The sequence below is a fragment of the Barbus barbus genome (genome assembly GCF_936440315.1).
Source record: "Barbus barbus genome assembly, chromosome: 4".
In the NCBI taxonomy this organism is placed as follows: domain Eukaryota; kingdom Metazoa; phylum Chordata; class Actinopteri; order Cypriniformes; family Cyprinidae; genus Barbus; species Barbus barbus.
Genome location: NC_136732.1, coordinates 32,361,582 through 32,387,289, shown reverse-complemented (window position 1 = coordinate 32,387,289; position 25,708 = coordinate 32,361,582). Strand labels below are relative to the sequence as shown.

Below are 25,708 nucleotides of genomic sequence, written 5' to 3'. Positions count from 1 at the left end.
TCTCTGGTGTTCCTGTCATAACTGGAGCTTCATGCTTAACATTATCCACCCAAATAGGGCATATTCCTGGATCAACATTCTGGAAGTGCTTTTCTGGCAACAAATCAGTGACCTCTGATTTTGGGGATAGATTTTAGCTACTGATTTGTTTCTAGAAAGTGGTTTCAGGACCAATAATTTATGTGTATCTGGGAACATGATTTATTAGGGTGAATCACACTGTGTACTGTATGTTCTTGTGCATGTTGCTTAACATGATTTACCCAAGTAGGACAACATTCCTATCAACAATCAGATTTAAGGTGCAAGTTTAGATGTAGAGCTGGGGTTGGGTCAACAACAATTTTATCAGCCATTCATTTCCCTCTGATTTCAAGGGTTGGTTTGAGCAGGGGATTCCTAACTTTTTAATCCCACTGACACCAAAAATTATAACTCAAATGACAGCCATATTTGAATATATAAAGACCACATTTATACTGTGGAAAATGTTACCTGTAAAATATTTAGTTTCTATTAAGCTGACACTGATTTTCTACATACTATTAGGGTACTGCTAGATGTATAAACCTGAGGAAAATGTTTAAAACTATGGCTGTCAATCAAAAAATGTTTATTTTATTTTATTTTTAATGTTATTTTATATTTTATTTTTAATTTGATTTATTTTATTTTATATTTATTTTTCTTTTATTATATTTTCTTTTTCTTTTATTATATTTTATATTTAATTTAATTTAATTTTATATTTAAATTTTTTATTTTATTTTATTTTAGATTTTTTTATTAATTAATTTTTATATTTTATTAATTTTTTTATTTATTTTACTTTACGCTATGATTGTGATAGCAATGTTGCTTCAGGACCAACAAAGGACGTTGATCCAGGAACATGTTCAACTTGGCTAAATCATGTCATGCTATTTATGTCCAAACTTTTAACACACAATATTTAATGAATGCTGTGTGTTGATTTTTTGGTAACCTAATATTTTTTTCCTAATATTAGTATTAAATGTGTAGAAACAATTTCTACACAAATCTGTATCTTTGCCAGTGCCACGTATCAACTTTGTGATATTGACTAATTCATATCTAAATGACATGCAAACAGCTTTAAAAACATAATCAACCATCTTCATGTTTTCAGCTGGGGTCTAACAGGCATCTTCATGTAATTCATACCCTTAGACCTCATTGTGTCCATCTGCAGTTAATATGTGATTTTGACTCGACTCGCTTTTATGTTTCCATGGTGATGCGGCTTTAAAGCCCAGCTGATAGGTCAGGAAGGAGCATGTGAGAGGCCCATGAGATGCTGATTGTTGTAGTTATGGTGGTAAAGACGGGGCTGTAAGTCTAGATGTCGGTCTGGAGATAATTGCAGGAGAGAAAATGAGGCAGCTGGTGGCAGCTTTGTGTCGTGCAGCGTTATTTCCACAGAAATGGGCGGAGTCAGACAGAATCATGTGATTAGAGGTGGAATTTGTCAAATTATTTGAACAACAGTCGAATAATCCAGTGACACTATTTGTTTGTCCTCGCACACAAAAACAGAGCTCTGCATAAACCTGCACAGACAGCAAGTGCATGTAAATGCCACACACTCGAATCCCAGGTCTGCAAAAATAATTTTCCTTCTCTTGTTATGCAAATGTGAAATTAAAGCTAACTTCCATGCTGTTGATTCTTACACATAAAGGCACATGCATGCACAGCCAATCATATGAGCAGCAGTCAGACCCACTTCAGGTGCAGGCTCTCATACAAATAGACCATAATTACATAGCAACCGAACATGTTCACCATGGAAATGCTCAACGTGGCGACGCCCCCTTCAGCAACGGGGTACAGGCACTCACAGTCTTGAGCCAGCTAGATTTTATGCAGTTTTTGTGTGAACCTGTATGTCGTTTACGGGGGGAACTTCTGAAATGCTTGCCTGTGTGTGAGTGTGTGTGTTTGCATTCAAGCACTAAGATATAAAGGCTCATTGATTAGCCATTCTGCCAGTGTTCGACAGCATAATAGAAGTCAAATTAGACTGGACAACCTTTCCCATGAGCATACAGCAACGCCTGAAGCCTAACTGAAGCTACACACACACATAACACATCTGCTTGCATGCATCCTCACTTACACAAAACTGTGACTGACTCCTTCAGTACTGTATATAGGTCTTTCTCATTTTAAGTGGACGGCACTGTACAGCACGGTTCAGTAGCCAGTAATGCTGCATCATTAGCTACAGTTTCTTCATTTTGTGAGAGAATCTAAACATTTGGAACATAAGCAAGAAGAAATAAAATCTAATTCTTATCAAATTAGCCGTTTTTGAGAGTAATGTTATTGTTTGTCTATGATAAATAAATACAAATTAACAAATGCCCTATACACAAATGATTTTTTATATATATTTAAATGCATTAAAAAATATAGATAATTACTGTCTTTTTAAAAATAGTTTCTAACGAAGGCAAAGCATTATTACACAAATAATTTGAGTGAATGATTCAGTGATTCACTCTTAAAGACAGTCATTTGAGCTGTATCCAAATATGTACTTGCCTACTATTTAGTATGCAAAAAAGAGCATGTCCAAACAGTAGATGAAAGTACCCAGATTCCCTACTATTGCAGGTGATAATCTGTCCATCAAGTGGATGCTCAAATATCCCATGAGGCCAAAGGAGAGGAGTTGTGAATGTCATGTGACCTAACAGCATTAGTTGCATTGCTTTACTACAAAATCCTACATGGTGGATGTAGTAAATCTGAATTTCATTTATACTACACACACGTACATACTATAAAACATCATTTTTTAACAGTCACTTAGTAATTACTTATTACTTAAGAGTCATTTGAAAAAAAAAAACTAATTGTGACTTGCAGCTTGTCTGGGACACTGTACGAGAACTGTTGTGTATTATACTGTAAGGTAATTGACTCAATTAACTCAAAACAACATTGAGCATGTTAATAAACTCAATACAATAAAATGAGTGTATTTTAAATTATACGCATTCCAGAACTCACTGTATTATACTTTTTATACATTTTAGAAGTCATTCTACTTAACGGTTAAAACTAAATTCTTGATTGCCTATGGTAAAACTAGAAATCAGTTTTAGAAGAATTAAATGCATTTGTGTTGGTACGTGTGTGTGTGTGTTTCATGTCAGTAGGGAAAGGCAAAAGCCTGGAAACTTGATTTATGGCGACATTCAACCACACACACACGCTAAGTAACAGTCTTATCACTGCTCACCTTCTGTTGACTCCTCCAGGCCCCTGTACTCAAACCCACATAATCAGCATGACTGCACACACACACACACACACGTGCTATGAGGACATGAGGAGGGTAAGATGAATATGTGCTTGTAGGGATATCATATCTACCTTTTATTTTGTTCCATTTGTATAATTATAATCAGTCTGTTTTGGGACTGTGTGCATACATGAACAATTGCTATAAGACTCTGTATATTTAAATCCCTCTGAGAATCTGCTTTTGTCCACATTCGTGAATGGTCCACTCTAGCTGACAGACCATTTTACTTCACCCCATCAATTTCTATTTAAAAATATATTTCCCCCTCTACCCTTTTCTCTTTATTTTCCAACTCTTCTCTCCCATTCTTCATTTTACCTCATTCTTATCTGTCCTTCCCCTTGTCTCAACACCCCCACCATCCCAATCACCAGACAGGTGCATCATGGGTATGCTACGTAATGTGACTGCTGAGATTAGCAGACTTCTCTCAGGCTGCCCTGGACACACACACTCAAACAAAATAGCGGTACATAGTAGATCTGTATTTGTGAGTAAAGATCAATCCACTAACACCATAGTTTCAGCCTCAATGTTAAGTAACAGCTGGAGTATTTCTTACATCTCAATCCTGTTTATCAATCCTTTGTATCAATCCTGCTAACCATTATCTATACATACAGTATACGATAGATGTATATCCTGGCCAGTGACCAATATTTAGCCAGAAATATGGCAATTAAGCAAAACTCATTGTAGCAGTTTGAACATCTCATGTACATTTATTAATTTCTAATTAAATCATAAAATATTGCTAATTACTATTTAATATTTAGTTTTATAAATAATAATTTTTTGTGTCACGGAATGTAGTATTAAGAGTTTTTTTAGGGAAGAATGTAGTTGTTTAGACTTCAAATATGCAGTTTGTAAATAAAAATGTGAAAATTTGCTTTAACATTTTTGGAGATGTGAACTCCAGGGCTTCAGTTCATAAACCCGCCGAGAGTGTCTCACCTCGGCCAGATCTTCTGGACTTTACCGCTGGCTCTGATGTCTCTATAGTGGTTAACAGTGTTGAGCACGTTACTTTAAAAAAGTAATTAGTTATAGTTACTAATTACTTCTCACAAATAGTAACTGAGTTACATCATTATAAAAGTAACTAATTACCATGGAAAGTAACTATTGTGTTACTTAAAAAAAAAAAAAAAAAATTATATGTCAAATAACTTGGATGCCCCCAATATTAAATATGTTAAATGAATGAAATGGACACTAAATAAAATAAATTATTATTATTATAAAACATTGTACATTAATCTACACTATGTATCTACTGACACTTAGCATCACTCAGTCAAGCATTATAATATGATATTATGATAATTTAGCATTGTATGATGATAGAACTTTAGTAATTAGAATAACCAAGTATGAATGCATATTTGTCATGTTGACTGAACTTAGGACTGGTGGTGGTGCTTAAGATATTGTTTGTCATTTAGTGTTTCAATAAAAGGGGGGGGGGGGATTGATAAGATAACAAAACTACAACGAATTCTACTACTAATAACACAGGAGCCACCCGTGAAGGAGGGGGTACTGTCAGAGAACCATCAGCCTCGTCAGGTCCCAACACTCAGCCAGCATGATCACACTCACCTGAATTCTAACCACGCGCACCTGGTACAGTACCTCCTAATCAAGACCTGCATATATAACCACGGTCACTTGCCACTCACCCATGGCTGGTCTTCATCAACACGATCTTCGGACTCACCTATCGCTACTGCTACTGGTTCCAGCTATCGTTTGTCAGGTCCGATCCCCTTCCCGATCTCCTACAAGAGAGTTACAGCCTGCTATCTTCAGCCAGATAAGTCCGTTGAACTGTTCCATACTTACCTGCCATCGCTGCTCTGTGGCTTCCTTTTCCCGTTTCAATAAATATCATCTCATTAACCTCATTCTCCTCATTTGTTCTCCTACTGTTGTGTGACAAGGTGAGCGCCAGCCAATGAGATTGTCGTTTGCGCATTTGTTCCACCCACTATCAGAGAACCCGGCAGTTCTTAAAAGCTGAATAATTCCAAAGGAACTCTGTTATTTTGACAGGAAAATAAAACAAAGAATATCGTTTACATGTAGCGTGTAAATTCTGCATGTTATGAAAGACTCTCATACTCTGTATCTTTCTTTGCGGGTGTGAGACAAAGTGACGCCGAGCCGTGCGCCTCCACACTATAGTTTATGGTACGTCAAATACAGGTACACTGCGCATCCATTCAGATGAACTGAAAAATAAAATTCTAATAATATTATAATAAATTATAGTAACGCCACATTTTATTGTCAGTAACGGTAACGTGTTGTAACGTCTTGTTTGATTACTCGTTACTGAAAAAAATAATGCCGTTAGTAGCGCTGTTTTGGCTAAATGGGGCAGTCTCATTAATCAATTATTTGTTCCAGAGCAAAATCTCATCATGTAGTATTTTATAGATAACTTTAATGCTGTATATCAGAGTGCTGCCTTTGTTCTTTTGACTGAATTGCCTAGCAACGTTTATGAAGGCTGTTGTTGTTGTTTATTAAATATTATTATTCAATAAATATTATTTTATATAAATAATAATAGTATTTAATAATGGGATTTAGTATTGAGAAACTGTGTGTGTGTGTGTGTGTGTGTGTATGTTTGTGATGGTGATTTTAGCTAAAATATTTTGCCAATAGATAGGCAAGACACTGTTTTTATCAGTGAGTCAGCAGTAAATACTTTTATATTGAAAGAGACTGAAACAGGGTTGTAAGCAAGGAGGTTATTTTTACTTTCAACAACAGCTTGTAAGAAGCAGCCAACAAAAGCACTGAGTAGTCCTGTCAATGGAAATCATCCTTAGGAGATGAAAGGATAGTATGACAAAGATATCGCTTTCCTCAGCGGACATTCAAACTTATGTTTTATTGTGAATATGAGATTGAGCTGAAGAATGACTGCTGTGTCAGGTAATCACACTCACTCAGTCAGTCTCTCTCATAGCATTCTACTACACATAATACAGTGAGCTTTTAAAATAGTAATATAATAACCAAAGGCACTGCTACTGGTGTGATATTGCTCATATATGCTATGAAATGGGTACATTTGAATCATTATAAATATGAAGTTACATAATTTGAAATGCATTTAAAATATTTAGTTTTATTATATAATGCCTTTATATTGATCTGAGATCGACAGGTGTGTCCATCATTCATAAATTCAGATTTAATTTACAGTGAGCTCAAACATGCGTGTGTGACACGCTAGAACCAGTGGAGTTTTGGTCACGTAATATATATGCACTTGCATTTCATACAATCGAATATTAATTGGATTTGAATTGAGCAAGAATTTTGCTATATTAATTTTAGTATCAATAATATGAAGGGAATGTTTCTGCCGCTCTACCAACCGCTAATATGAAGCAGTGTGAGAAAGTGAGATTTATATTTAATGTTTTTTCTTTGGCTGAGTCTTAAATCTGAAAACAATCTGAGTGAGAGAGAAATAATAACGTGATTTTGAATATTACTTTTTACTGTTAGAATAACACTACAATAAAGCAATATTTGTTGCATTAATTGCGCAACTTCAGTTGTATTTTTCTTTCTTCAAACTCAGTCAAAATGTAACCTATGTTGCCAGTAGATTTTTTGTTACATTGAGACATTTTATTTGCACTATTTCTTTGCACTGAAAAGATAAGAAGATTTGAATATATTTTCATCTTATAACTTCAGTTAGCCTATTTTATTTTTTCTCCAACATCAAAATGTAACCTATGTTCCCTGTAGGTTTTTTGTTAGTTTGATGCAAAGGTATTAAAATATGAATCTGTTTTTATTATTATTATTATTATTAATAAAATTATTTTATATTCACTTATCTTTTGAGGCTGGTTATTTGTCACCTATGATATCGATTTAGTATCGATACATTCTGGTATCGTACCGAAGCCAAAATTATGGTATCGAGCCATCCCTACTGCATTGGTTGGTAAAAAACCAAAACCAAGTTGTTGTGACCTTTAGCCAGCCACTTATCCTGAAACCTCTTCAAGGGTATAGTATTGTAGTGTATTTTAAAGCTCTTTAGATGAAAGATGGCTGCTAAATAGCAAATTTATGTAAGTGTGTGTACAGTATTGTAATTTATACCAATGTTTGCTTTAGTGAACACTTGCTGGTATTTTTTGGTACAGTGCTTCATCTGTGTGTGTTGTGTAATTGTGTTGCATGTTTATTCTGCTCCCGTGTTTGTCTTTCTCTGTCTTTCATGCTGTCTGTCTCTGGTCTCCTCTAATGCAGCGTGAGGTATTGGATTATACCGACTGTGTGTGTGTGTGAGAGAGAGAGAGAGAGAGAGAGACAGATTTATTAAAGGCTGAAATTTTCTGCATGAGTGTATCTGCACAGCTGCATTTTTCTGCCATTCCAATGTACTCTCTCAATCTATCTCTCTCTCTCTCTCTCTCTCTCTCTCTTTCTTCCTTTGTCTTTCCTCTTTTATCACCATTTTTCATTCGATTATTCACAGCTTCTCTCTTTTCATCGTTTCACCCTATTACTCTTCACGTGGTCTAATGTCACTTCTCTGAGAGGAAGATGGAGGAGTTTGATGTCCAACAGATTTTAACTTTTTTTAAGGTGATGTTATTTGTGGCCATTATAATAATACCACAAAAATAATAATATATGAAATGAAATAATAATGACTTATTTTTCTTGTATTAGAAAGTTTGAATTGTTGGTAAAACTGCTGTTTGTGACTTTATTTATTCATTTAGACCATCAAACAGAAATGATAAATTAATGAAGTTGTCAAGCACTCCTACTGTCGCCTTATCTGCAATTGGTCAGTCAAACAGTTAGCCCCACCCCAAACAGCAAAGCTTTTACACTTCTCAGAAATTCAATAATAGATTACTGTGGGAGGAGTCACGTGACGTGCTCATGAACCTAGTCGCACTTGAGTAGAGCTCCGTATGTTTGGCCTCTTTTTGCAGATTTTTTTTCGTTTTGTTTTTAGTTTTATTCATTGGTTGTGTTTTACCTGATGGCATGCAGTCGTAAACATCAGGAGTTGCCTCCATCGGCTTCTCCGATTAAGAAGAAATCCAAGTCACCAGACTTAAGCGATATGATGGAAAAGATGGCAAACACTGTTACACACTTTGAGGACATTCTAAGAACCGAGTTGACGGCGATGCAAAACGAATTAGCTTCTCACATGTCAGTTGTTCAGTCGTTATGCTCTAAACTGGATCTTCTTACAGGGGAGATGAGAGAACAAAAGAAAGTTGTCGCACATCACGATAGGCGCGTTGCTCGAGCAACAGGTTGCGGACTTACAGGATCGCAATAGGTGCACCAATCTACGTCTGTTTGGATTGCCTGAAGGTTCCGAAAAGGACGACCCTATGGGCTTATTGAAAAGATCGCTACCGACGTGGCTCCCGTCTCTAGCGGGCAAAGAGATTGAAGTGGAGTGAGCGCATCCCATGTACACAAAGCTCTCCTCAGATCGCACTAAACCACGGGTTTTCATGTTTAAACTGCTGCGATACATAGACAGGGAGCTCATTCTGCGGGCCGCCAGACTTCATGCCCCGGTAAAAACTTCCAACGGAGCAACGCTGTCTTTCTCTCCAGATTTTTCTCTGGTCACCGCAAAAAGAAGAAGTGCATTTGCGCCAATTATAAGGAGATGAGTTTTCTCCTTCATCCTGCAACTCTGAAGGTCATTCTCAATCAAGGTGAACCTAAAATGCTATATTCCCCAGAGGAAGCAATAGTTTTTCTCAGATCCCATTCATCCACCAACTCTCAGTGAGCTTCAGCTGGACATTTGCTGTCTAATCAGAGAAGAGATGCTCTAAATGGTTAGGTGACTGTGTCTTTCACTGTTCACTTTAATGTTCACGTCTTAATTCATAGTTCATTGTGCATACAGTATCGCTTACTGATTATGATATTTTATCTGTTTTAGTTGTATTCGTTATCTCTCTTTTCTTTCTTTCTATCTTTTTTTTTTTTTAAATAGAAATACTACCTAGTCAATATGTGACTAGGGAGCCAAATGTTGGTGCTACAGTAATGTGCAGGTTTTTGTTGACGCCATAGTTCAAGAATCCCATTTGAAAGAGGAGGATATACGCAGATGTAATAAGTTTTATGAAGTGGTATCTCACTCATCTTCGGATACTAAAACCAAGGGTGTCCTAATATTGGTGCGGAGGACTTTAAATATTACTATTTTAGAGAAAGGTTGTGATACAAATGGTTGAATAACACATATAAAAACAATAGTGGAGAATAGGAATATTGTATTTCTCTCAGTTTATTCCCCTTGTACTCTTGACCCTACTTTTTTCTCTGTTTTGTCAACCTATCGCTTGAAGTTTTCAGATTTAGAAATTGTATTGGGTGCAGATACGAATTCTGTAATGTCGCATTTCCTAGATAGATCTGGACCAAAGGAATCACGCTCTCAAGCTTTGTGTTCTGACAAACTTCGGTAATGTGTAACCTCATCCTCGTTGGTGGACTTATTAAACCCTTCTGCTAAGTCTTTCACTTTCTTTTCTGCTACTCATAAATCCTATTTGCGAATTGACTATATTTTAATTTCTACTTCTTTATCTTCAGCTGTTCATGATGCCGATATCTGTTCCTTATCTCTGTCAGATCATGATGGAAATTTGTGCAGATTATCTTTGATCCCACGGCCATCTCGTGCCACTAGATGGCGATTTAACCCTAAATTGTTACAGGATGAAAACTTTTGCAGTCAATTCAGAAATAAATTTGCTGAGTTTATTGAAATTAACCAAGGTTCAGTGGAGGATCCTCGAACACTTTGGAATGCAGTTAAAGGGTTTATAAGGAATAATTCAATTTCATATGCCTCTTTCCTTCAGAAAAACCGACACAAATATATAGTTGAACTGGAATCACAGCTCCAGAATCTGAGTAGCGATAATCAGCGTTGTTTCTCAGACAATACACTCGGTAAAATCATGGCGGTTAGGTCCGAACTCAATTCATTACTGAGATCCAGGGCAGAATTCCTGATCCAAAGATCCAGGCAGAATTATTATTTTCAAGGGAGTAGACCAAGCTACCTTTTAGCCCTAATATTACACAACAATGAAAAGTTTGCTAATATTTCAGCTGTGAAATCCCAATCTGGGCTCATTATGACAGACCCAAAAGACATTAATATCGCCTTTCACTCTTTTTACTCTAACCTCTATACTTCTGCTGCTGGTGACCCTGACTCTTTTGCATCTTTTCTGTCCAACCTTGATTTACCTAGGCTGTCAGATTTGGATTCGGAATACCTGGATGAACCGATCACTCTTCAGGAGCTGGAGTCAGCAATTCGATCTATGAACAAGGGGAAATCCCCAGGCATAGATGGCATTCCAATCGAATTGTATACTACTTTTTTGGTCGGATTTAGGCCCGCTCATGTTAGATATGATACATTTTTCAGTTACTCAAGGCTCATTTCACCCATCTATTAATATAGCTGTTATTTCTCTTTTGTTAAAAAAAAAGATAATCCGACAATCTGAAACGATTTCTCCCATAAATATACGGAATACTAATCATCATATTTCTTTGTTTGCTGATGATATCTTATTGTTTTTGGAGAAGCCGTCACATTCATAAGTCATGTTTACTTCCCCTGAATTCTAAAATTGATTCCATGTGCCTTTCTATATCTATTCCATTGGTTCAAAACTTTAAGTACTTGGGGATAGATGTTTCTCCTTCCCTGGAGGAAATCGTCTCACAAAACTATAATGGTATTCTAGCCAAAGTATCCTCAGATTTGGGAAATTGGTCTCGTCTTCCTACTTCTTTTCAGGCCCGTATATCAGTGATTAAAATGAATGTTCTCCCACGTATCAATTTATTTTATTCCATGATTCCTCTCGCTCCACCGGTTGGCTACTGGAATAAACTAGATGCATGTGTTTCACGGTATATATGGGATGGGAAACGTCCTCGTATTAAACTGACTACCTTACAATGATGTAGATTACATGGAGGTCTTTCTTTCCCTAATTTTAGACTGTATGCTCAAGTCTTTTCCCTCTGCCCTTTATCAGTTTGGTTTGATCCTGACGCTTCTGTGTCTTGGAGAGCAATTGAAGAATCTTTTGTTTATCCGTATAAATTGAAGCATCTTGTTTTTTCGGGAGTTTCAGGAGAAAGATGTTCACAACTAGCTACAAAATGGCATAGGCATTCGCCTATTTTCCACAATAATAACCTTTTGTCAGGCAGTACTCCATTTCATTGTCCGCAATGGACTCATAATAAAGTAAACACTCTGGGAGAAATCTATGATGATAGTGGTTTAAAATCCTTCCAGAATCTTAAAACTCAATATAATCTGCACATCCTTTTTTATGTATTTGCGTATTAGATTGGCCCTACGGGCGTATGGGGTGCCTTGGAACTCGCAACTGCCTGTTCACCCTTTGCGCAAACTAATCCTTGCTTCTGAGGAATCTCCCTCCTCTGCTTCAGTCATCTATCTCTTTCTTCTTGAGCATTCATACAAACCTTTATCTATTACTACTGTTTGGGCTAAGGATCTTAATGAGGATGTGCATGTTTTATTTTCCGATCAGGTATGGGGTATGTTTAAATTGTCTTCTAAAAACCCTAATCACCAAATGATTCATTGGAAATTGCTGTATAGGGTTTACTTGACTCCAATGAAGCGTTTTTATATGAATCTGTCGTGTTCTCCTAAGTATAATCTCTGTTCCCAAGGAGTTTTAGGCACATTTTTGCATTTTTTGTTTTGGGAGTGCCCCTCTCTCTCACCTTTTTGGACTCAGCTCTCACTGGACCTATAATATTTGTTGGGTACTGAGATATGTTTGACTCCGCGCCATTTTTTCATGAATTACTTTTGGGACTTCACCTTGTCCGTCCAACAAAGGTCTTTACTGTTAGCTGCTCTCACAGCAGCAAAAAAAATTCTGGTCAACCGTTGGAATCCTCCTCACACAATGGACAGACGAACATGGACTGTGTGTTTGTTTGACATTATCTCGATGGAACTCTCTACTTCTCGTATACATGGATCTAACGTGAAAACTGTAAATTCATTGCATTCAGCTTTTAATGTTGTCTTCTTTTCTAAAATCTTTGTAAAAAATTATTTTATTGTTATTTCTTTATCTATTAATATGAATTAATATGTGTTTATTATTATTATTTATGTTATTTTTTATTTTATTTTTTAAGTCTACCAAGGGGTGGGATGGGTTGGGGTGGGTTTTAAATTTGTACAGCTGATTTTTGTTTTGTACTACTGTTCCACAAAATAAAACTCAAACAGTTGTTAACAAAAAACAATAGATTACAGTGCACAAAATGTACAGTAATTTAATGTCACAATAATGACGCACATCCGGTTTAATTTTGTTGCATATACTCTGCGGTTTATTAAGATGTATAACTAGAGGTCAGACAAATGAATCACAGCACACACACAGAAAGCGTACGGATTCAACCTTGGAGCACACTCAAGCGTGAGGATATTTCACAGCGTAACACTTTACCAAAGGAACGTCACATTCTGTTCAGAGAGCGACACCGGGTCTTTCATTGTTATTCATGTATTAATTTATGCACGGGGAGTGAGCGAATGGGGCTGTAATATGCAGATGAGTTAGTGTTTCATGATGGAAATTTTCCGGTTGGCTGCTCTGGGTGGCTGCAGTTAATGATAAAGTATGGCAGAACGACAGGAACAGAGGGTGAAATAGACGAAGAGAGAGAGCGAAAGAGTATTTATTACTAAAAACAATCTGATCCAGAAACATATTGGCCACAGCGCTGAATCATCACAGAGGCATTTACATCACCACCATTAGCATCATGGCCATTGTCATCAGCATCATCATCACCGTCATCTTCGTCATCAGTGTATTAAATCACAAGGGCATAATATATTGTGTCAGCAACTCTTCCTATGATTCCCTGATCCGACAGCGGACAAATCACTCCACTCTATTACACATCAGTGTTCATCAGCGTGCACAAGGTGGAGTTTGTGTGCGCGCGTTTTTGTTGACATTTAATTATTTTCCCAATTATACACGGCTGTTCTTATGTTGTAGCTGCGCAACAACTCTCTTCATGCCGATGAAGAAGGACAGTGAGAGGAATGTACCGGAGTCGTTTCGTGAAGGCTAAGGGTTGCAAGCGTGTGCTTTGTTGGGCAGCGCTTGACTGAGCGAGTCTTTGCTTGGGGTGATGTCTGTAGCGTGTAATTAGGATTTCATCATTTCTCTCATTCAGGCACAAAATAGCACAATCTGGATTTGCACACACACACCATGAGAAAAAACAACAGCACACAGTCTTCCTCTCTATTTCTGATGCCATCTATTTCGCACATACACAAACTCATACTGTTCTTCTCAGTTCAAGTTCAAATTTATTTGTATAGCACTTTTTACAATACAAATCGTTGCAAAGCAGCTCTACAGGAAATTAAGTTTCCACAATATATTTATATATTGCAGAACCTTAATATATTTAACTTATGGCAAAATTAGGTAATTCTGTATGTAGTCTGAGCGTTGGCATCCTCTGAGGTCCTCTGAGGGGTTGGCATTATCTTTCCTCAGGTGTTCGGTCATCTCAGATCATTTAAGGGTTGGATCTAGACTGAAGCTTCTGTAATTGCTAGTTACCATGGGATGTTAATCCCGTGACAGAAACAGAGAAACAAATAGAGACATAATTAGCGTAGCAGCTATTCCATCTAAGCAAAAATGATTTGTTCAACCCAAGCTAAAGAATAATAATAATGTACATTTGATCAGATATAACTGCAGTACAAGATTATAAAATGCATTATGTGAATGCTTGGCTAAAGAGATGTGTCTTTAATCCAGATTTAAACAGAGAGAGTGTGTCTGAACCCCAAACGTTATCAGTAAGGCTATTCCAGAGTTTGGGAGCCAAATGTGAAAAAGCTCTACCTCCTTTAGTGGACTTTGCTATCCTAGGTACTACCAAAAGAACAGAGTTTTGCGACCTTAGGGAGCGGGTTAGATTGTAGCGTGGTAGAAGACCAGTTAGAGACGCAGGAGCTAAACCATTTAGGGCCTTATAGGCAAGTGATAATATTTTGTAAATGAAATGGTTCTGTTTATTTGTTAATCTAGCCACTGTGCTAAATAAAAACCTTGGATTGTTTTGGTTATTATCTATGATTTTGTGGATATGCTCTGCCCTGGCAGCTTTTAGAGCCTGTCTATAGCTGGACATACTGTTTTTTCCATGCAATTCTAAAAACTTCCAAGTTTACGAGTTTCTTTCTTGAGAGAATGGGTATAACTGTTGTACTATGGCGCAGTACATTTTTCTCTAACCTTTTTCAACTTGAGGGGGGCAACAGCTTCTAATGTATTAGAGAAAATAGTGCCCATAATGCTAGTCATTTCGTCTATTTCGTGTGTATTTATGGGTACACAGAGCAGTTGAGATAAATCAGGCAGGTTATTTGTGAATCTGTCTTTGGTGGCTGGAACAATAGTTCTGTCCGGATGATAATGCGGAGCCATATAATTAATATCAGTAATACGCAGCATGCACGATACAAGGAAATGATCAGTAACATCATCACTTTGAGGTACGATATCTATATCGGTAAGATCAGTTCCATGCGATATAATTAAATCTAGCATATGATTAAAACGATGAATGGGTCCGGTGACGTTTTGCTTGACTCCAAAAGAGTTTATTAGGTCAGTAAACGCAAGTCCTAACTCATCATTTGTATTATCAACGTAAATGTTAAAATCTCAGACAATTATCACTTCATCAACATTGACCAATAGATCTGAGAGGAAATCTGCAAATTCTTTTAGGAAATCTGTATATGGCCCTGGCGGTCTATACACAGTAGCCAGAGCAAGAGATAAGAGAGATTTCTTTTGCATATCTAACAGTGTAACATTAAGCAGAAGTATTTCGAATGAGTTAAACCTCCTGTATCCTGTTTTCTGAGTAACATTGAGAATATCACTATATATTGTTGCCACACCACCGCCACGACCAGTCTGACGGGGCTCATGTTTATAACAGTAGCTTGGTGGAGTAGACTCATTTAGACCAAAATATTCATTTGGTTTAAGCTAGGTTTCAGTCAGGTTTCAGTCAGGCAGAGTACATCAAAATTATTATTTGTGATCATTTCATTTACAATAACTGCTTTGGGTGCGAGTGATCTAATATTTTGGAGCCCAAGCTTTAAAAATTGTTTTTGTTCATTTATTTTGCGTTTTTCTGGTTTAATCACGCTCAGATTTTTTCTAGATCCTGCATTAAATTTATATTTTGACCTCGCTATTCGGGGAACAGACACAGTCTGTATAGATTGGACAACGCAAGTACTTCTATCTTTTAAGTGGGTAGAACAAAAGTCATCATAGTAGTTATTTGAGAATTGGCTTACTAGTCATATATAGTAGCATCCTGTAGATGTTGTCCGACAGGAGTTCTGTTCCGACTCTGCTGGGGTGCAGGCCATCAGCACGGAAAAGCCTAGGACGCTCCCAGAAAAGATTCCAATTATTAACAAAGAGCAGTTTCTATTCTTTACACCATGACAATAACCATTTGTTTAAAGCAAAATGTCTACTGAACCATTTGTGTCCTCGTCGATACGTGGGAAGCGGTCCTGACACGATGATCGTCGTCGCGGGCGATGTGCTGCGTACCATCTCGATCAGGCTCCTGAAGTCCCTCTTTAGTGTCTCCGCCTGCCGCAGCTTGGTGTCGTTAACCCCTGCGTGCAGCACGACAGCACCGATGCTCTCATCGCCCTTCAGGATCACAGGTATCTGCGCAGAAACATCGAGAGCACGAGCACCAGGGAAACAGTGAGTGTGCACTTTACCTTCAGCTAACGTAGCACGGACGTGCCGGATGATGGAGTCTCCGACGATCACAGCGTCGCGTTCCGTCTCGCGGAGGGGAGTGAAGTGGTTCCGGGTGGAGATCTCGAAGACCAGAGGCGGCGGAGGGGGAGAGGTCATCGCCCGGGGCCTGGCTCGTGTCTTCTGCTGCTGGTGCACCCAAGGTCCGTGGCGTCCCGGCCCTGAAGGACATCTGGGAAGATCGCGTCCTGGGTGCACAGGATCTGTGCAGAGAAACACATGGAGTAGAGGTGGTGGGAGTGTTAGCAGCGTGCTGTATTCTTACCCCGGACTTGTGAGCATCAGCCCTGGATGTTTCCAGCGCGGCTCTCCGCTCTCTCAGCTGGATCTGCTTCTCCACAGCCTCCAGCTCCAGCTGCACCGAATGCAGCTCGAATGTGTCCTCACCTGCACTCAAAGGTAGACACAAATCCGCCATTTAAGCAAGTAACAGTGAAAAAATGGTAATGTGTGTGAATAGAGTATTAGCAATGTAAGCGAGATTAGCGGCAACCGTGCTGCCGATGCTAACGGGCTATAAGCTAATAGCAGACTCGAGAAATCAAAATAAAACTAGTGATAACAAGGCGCTCTGATTGGTTTTGTTTTAGAATGCTATAGGGGATATATTCACACATTATAGAAACGAAAATGATAGTGTATAAAATAGTTTTTAAGATAGAAAATAGACGATAAAGAATCAACTTGATGGAGCTCAAACTCAAAACACGCAGTCACAAATCAGCCTCCTTCATTATCTCAGTGTGGTTAAACCCCATTGGCTGGTCAGGGGAATGGATGTCCTAATCCCTTTATCAGACCAAACAGATGCTGCCCCAGAACAAAGAGGGATCCAGTGTGAGTGTGTGTGCGCGTGTGTGACATTGAGCGCAGGTCACTGGAGTATATATGTTTGACTCAGGCTAATATGCTGCTGTGAAATATTCAGGTTTTACATTCTCAGCAAATCACTTCAGATTCATTGTGACACCCATATTATGGGATGTTCATTTGAATGTTGTAGAAAGGATTTGAATACCCATGCACACTCTGAACACATAATTCATGTTTTATTTTAGAATATTGTCAATATATTTTTGTAGCATTATTTTATTATTTAATAAAGTTATATAAATCTTTTTACACCACCATGAAATTATTTATATTACAAAAATATATATATAGTTTTTTGTTTGTTTGTTTCTGAAAGAAATATCTATTTAATCAGAAATACAGTAATGTGACAATATTATTGCAACAGTTTATTTACAAATAACAGTTTTTTGTTGTTGTTTTTTCATATATTTTCAAATTGAATTTATTCCTATGATGTCAAATCTGAATTTTTCAGCATCATTACTCCAGTCTTCTGTGTCACATGATCCTTCAGAAATCATTCTGAAATGCTGCTTTGGTGCTCAAGAAACACTTATTAATATTATATATAAGTGTTTAAACAGTTCTGTTGCGTACTTTTTTGTGGAAATTAATACATTATTTTCAGAAAATAGAAAGTTCTAAAAGAATTTTAAATATAAAGTTCAAAATAATAGCATTAATTGAAACTAGAAGTCTTCATAGATTTATATGTTTAATATATATTATACTTGTTTTAGATTACTTGTGTACAATATACTATTTAATGCATTCAAATGATTTCAAAAACTATTTTCTTAATTTTCATGAATTCACAATGTATGAAAACAACTATTTTGTTAATCAAAATATTACCTACTAGTAGATGTTGCTTATTGTCATAATTGAGAATATTTTGTGTATGCTGTTTGTTATAACTTTTAAAAATGTAAATGTTGTTGTAGTGTGTTAGAGTTGTGTGTTCAGTGTGTTGTTGTTTATGTATGTGTTGGTGTCAGTGAGCATTTGTGTTCTGATGTGTGTGTTTTTGGCAGGGGGTGTTTGTGTTGTGTGTTTTTCTCTGTCAGCTCTTGTCAGTGTCAGATCTCTTCAGTGCTCTGATGGGCAGTGACAGCCCTGCACAGGAAATGATGTGCAGGAAGCAACCTCAAGCTCCATATGACACTATGTTGGCAGAGCAGCATGTCTGTGTGCTTGCCTGTGTGTGTTGCATATATCTCATCATCTAATCAAAGTGGGGTAATGTTGCCCATGACTGTGACAAATCTCTTTCTCACTCTCTCATTCACACACACACAGTCTCTATCAGCAGTTAAAGGAGTAGCTCACTGAAAAATGAAATTTCAGTCATTTACTCACTTTCATGTCATGCCAACCTGTTTGACCTCTTTCTTTCTAGAACACAAAAGGAGAAATTCTTAGAAATGAATGGTTTCTATCACGCTTGCAAGAGTCATTCCTTTGCTCGACCTTTACACTCAGTTTTTCCTCTGCTTTATGGACTTATTTTTACTGGTTTTCCAGTCTCTCACTCTCTCTCTCTCTCCCACACTTTCTCTCTCAGTTTCTCTTTCCCAGGTGCTTAAGATTCACGCTCCATTCTTTCCATTCTCTGTCTCTAAATACACATATGTATTCGCTCTCTTTGTCGTCCCCCCAGCCCCTGTCATTATTCCATAGTGTCATGCAGCAGGAGCGCCAGCAGTGTGGGATGTTGTTTGTTTTAGGTTGTAAGCCTTTTTGTTCTTCGATTTTCCAGATTATGTGTATGAAAACTCTTTCTCTCATGCATATTCCTTTTGCTAGTGGCACTTGTTCACACAGTTCTGTCAAAATCTGTCAAATTGTTGTGCTCAAAATGCTCATTCACTTCTTTACAGCAAAGGTTTTGCATTCATTGGGTGGTATTTCAAATCTTCACAAAACTCCCATGTATGTTTCTTATGAAAAATAATGATAAATTAAACTTAAATGTATATAAAGGAAATATTCTGCATAGAACTGCACTCAAAAAATGGTATAGAAACAATTTTATCTCAGAAATTCCTTGTACATTTTTCAAATTACAAAGAAACAGCGAGTAACACATTGAATTAAACATGAACTTTTGAAGTAGAAAAACTGAAATAGTATTTTCTTGTAAAACATAGCTCAATATTTTATATTTTATAAAAAAATAGATAATTTCCAGTCACATAATGTAATTTTAGTCTTAGAATTTAACAAAAAATACATGCATCACCACTTCTGAAGAACAGCAGTCAAAAAAAATTGAGACTAGCTTTATTATTCCCTAAGCAAAGGGAGATATTGTCATCCTTGAAAATCTCAAGATGCCAGTTTCTCTCTCTTCATCAGCAGTTTTTGTAAATTATGAAAGGAAACAAGATAACAAAGACTGCCTCGCACCAATGGGATCCTTACAAATGAAATGCTCGCTGTACTATTTAAATATAGCCAAAAGCAGCCGTATGGTAGGTGTGTTTCACTTGTTCTGAATGATGGGATTGATTGGCAGGCTGCTTTATTTACATCAGCCATGTTTTCAGCTGAAAGGATTTCCACTGAGCGCTACGCTAAGGTCATGATACCACTCTGAGTGTCTGTCTGCAGCTGTAATAGACTCTTAACGCTACCGGAGGAGTAAATCACTTCCTCTTTCACCTGCCCATCACCTCTTGTAATATGCCCTACTGCACTCTGGGATACTGAAGGCTTGAAGACTAATTGCTGAATTATTCAAATGATTCAAGAATAGTTTTGACTTTTGAAAAGTACTCAATATTCTCTACATTTTGCTCAAGCAATCGTGCGGTTACAGGTCTTGAGACATGTAGTTTCTCTTTGACTATGGTTGTAGTTTAAAGGCATAGTTCACCCTTAAAATTTATATTTTGTAATTATTTACTTACCCTAATGTTTTTTATTTGTTTGTTTTTTGTTGTTGTTGTTGTTTTTTGAGCATGACAGTCCATGGTCACTATAAATTGTTGTATGAAATAGATCTATGTAAAGAATCTAAAGATCTTTTAAATTTATTATTATTATGATAGTAGTTTATTATATTTTATTGTTCTTTAAACCATTTTTACATTGAATATTACACACAGTCAATAAATAAATAGAAATGAAATGCCTTTTGATTATTTATTTTCAATAATAAATGATAGTCATAAATTGAAGAATCTTGCTTATGTAAGTATTTTATTTCTTTATTGATTTCTTTATTTTGTGTGTGTGTGTGTGTGTGTGTGTTTGAAACAATATGAGAGTGAGTAAATAATGACAGATTTTATTTTAGGCAAACTATTTGTTTATCTAAACTGAGAGATGAGAATTCTATTTTGATGCTGTTAAAGAGGCTGAATCATTTATGGATTGTCAGGAAGAGGGCACAGCTGTCTCCGCTAATGTCTCTGTGTTCAGAGCTTGAGGCAGAGCAAACTGTAACACATACACACATGCTCACAGAATTGGCATACATCTGATCACTGTTTGTGCTATGACTACAATATTACATAACATATGCTAAGCGAGATGACTCATGATCACAGAACAAACAGTACCTGGAAGTGATGGAATTCCTTTTTGGTTGATAATGTTGTGGTAAAAATAAGCAAAGATGATGCACATCTTTCAAGGATTTTAAAGCATATGTGTTAAAGTAAATCACTTACTCCCCATGTCGTTCCAAACCCGTAATAGCTTCGTTCGTCTTCTGAACACAATGTAAGATATTTTGAGTGAAAACCTGGAGGCTTGTGACTGTCCCACTGACTGCCATGTAAATAACATTGTCAAGGTCCAGAAAAGTATGAAAGACTTAAAGAATTGAATAATGTATTCAAAGCTGTAGATCACGTCTTTTCTTTCTAGTCATCTGTCACAGACAGCTCACTCTGCAGTGCTGAAACAACAAGTGACCACTGCAAACCCCCACTGATGCACAGAGACCTCCAGGGGAAACTCTAGCTGGGTGAGGGAGAGGTGTTTATGGCACCAGTAGGGGGTCCTCAGGCTGGGATCCAAATACCCTAGCACTGATGCAGATACAGTACCATGCTGTAATACGTGCCAGCTAACAGATTAATGGCTTGAAATATTTACACCAAAATGTCCTTGTTCAGTTTCTAATCTCCCCCGATCATTCACAGACTACATTGTCAATGCTTACTCTGCTTGTTCACTATTCCAGAGTATGTGAGTCGTGCAGTATAGGAAGTAGAATTTTCCTTAAAGGCGAAATGTGAGTTGTAGAATTTAGTTTGGGGTTTCTCTCTGGGAAATGTAAAACCTGGAGTGGAGCTGAAGCCAAGTGCTTATAGAATGATTTAAGATGGGTGATATGTCTGTGTCTGAAAGTGCCTACTTCTCTACTGTATAGTATGCAAAAAGATGTGACATGAGACGTATGTCTGAATTTGCAGTATTTATAAAACGGTAGGCAAAAAATATTCCGTAGTAAACATCCAACGAAGCATCTTTTGAGTCCAGGTGGATTCGTAAATTCTAGTGAAACACCCCGACTAACCCTGACAGTGGCAGCATGGTGAATGTACTATCTCCTGATTATATTCATACTAAACTCATGCGCACTTTAGATTGTTTTAATGATTGCAAAGTAAGTTATTCACTGAATGTAATACCTACTCTGATAGTTGACGATTTTATGGATGCAGTGAATCTCTACTGCTTTTCAACTTTATGCTTTGGCTTCTTTTGGAACTATAGTTTTTGATGGAGAAAAAAACAAACTGAAGGCGTTTCAAATCAAGGACGATAAAGTATAAAAGTTTAAATAATCATAATTCTAAGAATAAGTCCACAACATTGCTATAAAGGTAACGTCACATATCCCCACAGGAACGTTATGGTTGTAATAACTACAAGAAGGGCGTTTCCCAAAAGCATCGTTAGCTATCATTGGTAATGACGGAATTTGCAAGCATAGTTGCTTTTGGGAAACGCACAAAAGAGCTATTTTTTTCAGATGATTAACGATAAAACCATTGACAGCCAATCAGAATCCACCCACCCAACTTTAAAGAGCTTGAGCATTTAAAGCGGCAGACTACATAACGTTATCGTGAGTTTGTGCTGATAGCCAGACGCTAATATAGTTCTTGGGGTAACACTTTATTTTAAGGTGTCCTTGTTACGCGTTATGTTCTTACTATTAAAATAACAATAATTTATGCATAATTGCATGCAAATAAGCTTTCCAATGATGTATGGTTTGTTATAGGATAGGGCAATATTTGGCTGAGATACAACTATTTGAAAATCTGGAATCTGAGGGTGCAAAAAATCTAAATATTGAGAAAATCGCCTTTAAAGTTGTCCAAATGAAGTTCTTGGCAATGCATATTACTAATCAAAAATTAATTTTTGATATATTTACGGTAGGAAATTTACAAAATATCTTCATGGAACATGATCTTTACTTAATGATTTTTGGCATAAAAGAAAAATCAATAATTTTGACCCATACAATATATTGTTGGCTATTGCTACAAATATACATGTGCTACTTATGACTGTGGTCCAGGGTCATATATAGTAAGTACATGTAGTTATATTACTCAGTACTTAAATATATAATTACACTGTTACAAGGACACCTTAAAATAATCTTTGCAGTGGGCCTTAACTGTCTGGTTTTTGCCTTGACCAAAACAAGCATTTTTCCTTCATCGTACTGTTTCATTCTAGAACAGTAAATGTATTATTAAGAGTATGTGTGCTAAATTATCTAGAATTGTTGGAGGTGGAAATTTACCCCCCACCTTTCACAGACGCTCGCAGAATTATTTAGTCGAAATCAAGGACCATGAAAGGAGAAAATAGCACCAGCTAATTTTCCCATCTGTGCCGCTCGTTCAGGTTAAGCGGCAGGCAACAAAAAGAGCGAGAGAGGGGGTGGTAGTGGTGGAGGGGGAGTAGACGGGGGTAAAAGACTGTCGATCATAGTCTCTCCCTCCTCCTCCGGTTCCCCGTCGAGGCGCGCAGATCAGCACTGAGTGGCGAGCGTGTGTAACGTTTCTTCTGACACATCAACTCTAGGACCAGAAACAAGAGTGAGACTCGTCGAAGAGTGAGAAATCTGACGGGGAAAGACACATTTCAAACTGTCGGAGAGTATTTATCAACCGTTCTGATTTTCCTGCGCTGATTTTTTTTTCTTTTGGTTGGTTCCTTTTTGGAAACCAGGATTGGCTACCTTTCACAACATGCTGATCGGTAAGTCAGTTCCGATAGAGATGTTGTTGTATTTGTGTTTGTGGCATATACTGTATAAAAGTCTTAAATGTGGTAATATTGCGCTGAGGATATCTTCTCGTGCCCAAACTCCTCGCACTCTGCGCCTTCACCACTGGCACGCGCAAAGCATTTCAGTTTAGCCTCACACGGATTGCTTTATCAATCCGAAATTAGGCTGAAACGAAAACTTTCCAGAAAATATAAGGCAGACGATGTAGAATTTTCCAGAAGCATAGATGCTCAAGAAGTGATTCTGTGTGTGGCAGATTTGGTTGCTCGCGGCGCTGACAGATGCGCGTGCGACTGTCATACGCGTGCCATCAAACGGCCTTCAGTGTGTCAGCCGATTAACTAGAATGGCGTTTAGTCCAGTCAACACCTGCAAAAGCCTGGACTTCATTTTACAAGTCCAACCTGAGAGGTTTTTTTTTTTTTTTTTGGATTCATAATCCCGGTTTAATCGGTAGCAGGTGCCATGGTCCATAAAACACGCTTTTTACGTCTCAGTAGTGCGAGAGACCGATGGACAGATAATAAAAAAAACACGAGAGAACCAGAGACGATAAAAGGAATGGTGTGTATTTTTGTTGATCTCGTATGACACGGCCGAGCGCATTGGAATGACATTAAAAAAACTTTCTCTCTCTCTCTCTCTCTCTCTCTCTCTCTCTCTCTCTCTCGCTTGCTCACTGGTGCTCATAGCAAGACAGTGAGGTGGGCTACAGCAATGCAGAAATTAGCTTTATTCGTTTATGCATCGTAAAAATATGTGCGATTTTATTCTGCACATTTTATGAACAAACGTGCGTTTATAAAAAAATAATAATAATAATAACAAAACGGCCTACATGTCATTCACACGCCGCCACTGTTTTGAATTTTGTGCCGAGGTTATTTTTAAAAATGTTTTATTTTTGATTCATGCGGGGAAAAAAATGTTCTTCTTTTAAAGAATTTATTCTTGAAAGTCCTCCTTTTTAAAGGCATCTTGTCTCCTCAAAGCACCTGGTGTTCCTCACAAGAGCGCAAAGCAGCGGAGCGGAAAATTAAAAATGATAAAGGATTGATCCTGTATGCGCTGAAAATGCTTTATCAATAACGCAGCTCATTTAAGGAAATCGTTCGAGTTTTCTATTTTTCTTAGCTCACGAATTTCGTTGGGATCGAAGCCATTTGCTTATGCATTTCATCACGGTGCTTTTTTTTCTTTTTTTGGGTTTCCATTTCGCTCCATTTTTTTCCGATCTTAATGGTTTTTAATAAACGGTGTATTTTATATAAACCTATATTTAATATTAAAAAATACAGTGTATTTTTTATTATCATTTGTAGGCTGTCTGTCATTTTGGTTTTTATTGGTAAAAATGTGTTCAAATTCTATTGGAGATTTTTTTTTCAGATTTTTATATAATTAGAATTGCTGTGTTTTAATATATTTGTTCTATGTGTAATATTTAATTTTAGAATACAAAATATAGACTTTTGTGGGGCTTTTGTAAATATATTGTAAGTAATTTAAAAGGAAGCAAGAAAGATTTAAATGTCCTTCTAACCTTGGTCTCAATTTCTCTCATTATTAGCTAGATACCAATGCCCTGTCCGCTTAGCAACACGGACAAAAGAACACACAGATGTTACACAGCTATACAAAGTTACTGAAACCACAAAGCTGTTTAAATAAAGACACTTAGATTAAATCCAAGAAGATGGAGGAAAAGACAAAGAGAGAAGAAAAAAAGGACAGAAAGCTGCAGCATGAAATGGTTCCAGCATTCACTCACAGTTTCTCTGAAATCAGCACACAGACAATCACCATCAAGTGATCGTGTCTGTATGTTAACTATCCATCACCCTGCTCTCAGGCGTGAATTACCTGCTAATGTGAAGACCTGAACAGCTCAGGTTATGCGGACAAAGGTCATGCCCTTGACATTCTTTAACAGTATTGAACAATGTACATTTTATTTAAGTTACTTGCATTGACTACACCTTGACATAAATTTTTTAGTGTTAGCTGGACTGGTCAGCATTTTATTTCTGTGCTATAGTTTTTTTTTAAAACATGTCAGAGAGTGCTTTGCATAAAACAGTTGCTAATTAAAAGCTCAGTTTCCGTCTCAGACATTCTCCCCTATAATTGCAGAGGTGTTAGCATGTGAGTGTGCTGCATGCTCTCTGGGCTGAAGTCACATCACAAACATTAGATTTTTCGGCTGTGTTTTCTCGACCCCTCTCTCACTGTCATGGGTTCAGTTGTCGTGACAGCGCCCCAGCCAGTGTGTGT

The 25,708-nt window shown here is 37.3% G+C and overlaps 1 protein-coding gene across 2 annotated transcripts in view; it reads left to right on the top strand.

The window, feature by feature from the left end:
• Nucleotides 1-25,708, top strand: part of LOC306861983 (zinc finger protein 385D-like) — a 115,555-nt gene that overhangs the window by 42,300 nt on the left and 47,547 nt on the right. The window lies entirely within an intron of this gene.